Source organism: Colobus angolensis, unplaced genomic scaffold (assembly GCF_000951035.1).
Source record: "Colobus angolensis palliatus isolate OR3802 unplaced genomic scaffold, Cang.pa_1.0 Scaffold448, whole genome shotgun sequence".
NCBI lineage: Eukaryota > Metazoa > Chordata > Mammalia > Primates > Cercopithecidae > Colobus > Colobus angolensis.
The window spans coordinates 908658-912234 of NW_012117910.1; the positions used below are offsets into that span (position 1 = coordinate 908658).

General features: G+C 45.9%; 1 pseudogene; it reads right to left on the reverse strand.

Annotated features, from left to right (window-relative positions):
* The window catches only part of LOC105522999, an 11899-nt pseudogene that overhangs the window by 2773 nt on the left and 5549 nt on the right, over nt 1-3577 (reverse strand).

A 3577-nucleotide genomic window follows, 5' to 3' on the forward strand; every position in this document is an offset into this window, starting at 1 on the left:
TTTTTGAGACAGAGTCTTCCTCTGTCACCCAGGCTGGAATGCAGTAGTGCGATCTCAGCTCACTACAACCTCCGCGTCACAGGTTGAAGCAATTCTCTACCTCAGCCTCCTGAGTAACTGGGATTACAGGTGCCCACTACCACGCCTGACTAATTTTTATATTTTTAGTAGAGACGGGGTTTCACCATCTTGGCCAGGCTGGTCTTGAACTCCTGACCTTGTGATCCACCCGCCTCGGCCTCCCAAAGTGCTGGGATTACAGGCATGAGCCACCACGCTCAGCCAACAGCACATTCTTGAAGATCTTCCTGTCATGAGCAGTGAAGCTAAGAGTTATCTAATTGCCTCAGGGAGACTTTAGAGCTCAATGACGTCAACAGCCTTATGGGATCGCTCTGTGAGTAAGTGGTGTGCCCAAGTCAGACCTCCCAGTGGGGCATGGACAGCCTTGGACCTTTGGAGGGACCCTCCTCACCTCCCTCTGCCTAATCACCATGACCATGTTTATTACTGTTCTTCATACCCTATGCAAAGCTCTAAGAGTTCTGGGTCATGGCTGTTACCATGCGCCAGCCTTGTGGCTAATCCAGGCTACCCAGTCCCCCAACTGCCTCACTTTAGCCATGGGAGATTCCTTCTCTACAGTGGGATTAAGGGGAAGACCACAATGTCCCACACACCAGGGCCAAATGAGCAGAGTCGCATGGGGCAGAGGCTGTGGACTTAAGGCCTGGACTGTGCTGGTAACCCACACTGCTCTAGGCTTTGGAAGGCTTAGAAGACATGAGCCTGGATCCTTCAAACCAGGCCCTCATAGTCTATCAAGTTCCCCATCCCAGTGGAATTGGGTAGAGGCAGAGGCTCGGGTACCAGGAAGAAAGAGAAAGTAAGGATTTATAAGCTCCCCCTCACCCCTGGATCTTCAGTTCTCCTAATTCTGTGATCTGACTATCCTGCTTGGGAGAAGTTTTCCTCCAAGCCAGGGTTGTTGGTTTGGGTTTAAGAACTATTTCCCTTTTCTCTCTTTCCCTCAGCCTTGTAAACACAGCTCTTTCACTTGTAAACACAGCTATTTCCCTATTTATAAAATTAATACATATTATTATACAGTTTAGAAATCATAGACAATACAGGTAATAAAATTAAAAACCACATGATTTCTCACTATCAACAAATATTTTGTTTTCTCTTCTAGAAATAAATATTTATTGTACATATATTTGTTTTCATAAAAATAAAATATTTTTAGTTTAATCTTATTTTAGTTTATGCTTATGAAGATAAGTTTATAATCTACTTTTAAAAACTTAATGACATTTCCATGGCATTAAATATTTACATATAGCATTATTTTTCATGATTGCTCCAGAATTCATCAAATGCATGCACCATTATTTATTTATCCAGTCCTTTCTTGTTGGACCTCCTTTCTCTGCATTGTGACTACTCTTTCTGCTCGTCTGCCTCATCCTCTTCAGCCGAGGTTGCCTTTAGGAGCACTAAGCTTATGAATGTTGAAAAGAAACCGAGACTTATATACCAGAAATTGACTAGCAACCAAACTGAAACCAATGAGGCGGTAGGTGTGGAGGCCTTGTCCACCAAAGGGGTATAGCAGGGAAAAGAGCAAAGGTAGCAGACTCTTTAGGGTAAAACCCCCTTCACTGTTGGGAAGAAGGAGCCTCTGACTAGGTGATGTGTAGAGTCTGTTGTTTTGAGATAGGATCTCACTCTGTTGCCCAGGCTGGAGTGCAGTGGTGTGAACAAGACTCACTGCAGCTTCAAACTCCTGGGCTCAAGTGATCCTCCCACCTCAGCCTCCCCAGTAGCTGGAATTACAGGTGCGCACCACCACACCCAGCGAATTTTTTAATTTTTTGTAGAGATGGGGTCTTGCTATGTTGCTGTGGCTGGTCTCAACCTCCTGATCTCAAGCAATCCTCCCACCTCAGTCTCCCAAAGTGCTGGGATTATAGATGTGAGCCACTGCACCCAACCTAATGTGTGGAGTTCTAGATGGGGTAATGGGACAACCTCACTCCAAAGGTCATGTAGAGAGGTCAGGAAATTGAGCTGAAATTGAGTTGTGTTACTTACTTCCCAACACAATAATTTTCCTGCGAGTGTCCTCACTAAGGAATGGCTTCATGAGGTTGTAGCCCACAGGGAACAGTTTGGTAGCTGGAGAAATAGAAGTAAGGATAATGGGAAGAAAAGAATTACATTGAGCAACTCCCTCCACAACGGTTATAGCCAATGATACAGAGGAGTCATGACTAACCCTGGTCAGTTCCAGTGTCTGTCCTGCACTGAGTGAACCATCCAACCAACCAGTCAGCCAGCCAACAAACAGCCAACTAACCAATCACGCAATGCAATAATCAACCACCCATTCAGTCAACAAACCAGCCAAACATTCAAACTGCTAATCAGCCACCTATTCAGTCAACCAATAAACAAGCCAACCTACTACATAATCAGCCACCTAACAAATCAGTCAAACAGCAAAGCAATCAGCCGATGGAACAGCCAGATAACCACTCAACTAACTATGTTCTCTAGCCAGCCAGTCATCCAAATAACCAGTCAGCCAACCATCCAAATAACCAGCTAGCCAGTCATCCAAATAACTAGACAGCCGACTATCCAAATAACCAGCCAGCCACCGTCCAAATAACCATCTAAGATTCAGCCAAACAACAAACCAGGCAACCAGTGAACCAACCTGCCAACCAGCCATCAAAACAACCTACCAATCAAAATGCCAACCAGCTACTCAATCAGTCAACCAAGCTAAGAACTAGCCAACCAAGCAGCCAGCCAATTCTCCAACCAACCACCAGTCAGTCAACTAGCCAAGCAACCAACTGGCCAGTCAACTGAACAACCAATCAAGCAACCAACAGATCAACCAACCAGCCAATCACCAAACATCCATCCATCCTTTCATCTACCCACCAACCCAAACAGCAATCACCCAAATACCTATGCAGCATCCACCATGGACCCAGGCCTGTGAGGGCTACAACAAAAGTGGAGAATCACAGCCCCTGCCTTCAAGGAGCAGAAAACTCAGCCAGTAAAGCAGGATGAGCACAAATAAAACAGCTGGAGATCCCTAAAAGGCAGCAAACAGAAAGGCGGCACCAGTTGCCAGTGCCAGAGGCAGTCTGGGGAGGGAGAGATCAACATGGATAGGAGAAATAAGGGAGGATCCCTGGGAGAGCTGGGACTGGAGTTGCCTTCTCTTGCAGTAAGGCCAACCCTAGAAGTTACCATTTATTGAGAACTTGCTCTATACCAGGCATTCTAAGTGATCTGCATACAGCCAAGAAACCAGCCTGCCTCTCAACAATCCTGGGACAAAGACAGTGTTATCATCCTCAGCGTACAGAGGAGGAAACAGAGGCACAAGTGAAGTCATTTGTCACACACCTGTCACAATGAGCATGAACTTCAGGGTCTCTGGGTAATTCTCTTCAAGGAGGCCAAAGAACTGTGGAAGCAAGAGAGATCCCTTCAGAGAGCACATCGCGTCTTCTCCTACCTCCATCTCCTTTGCAATCTCCTGTTGGGA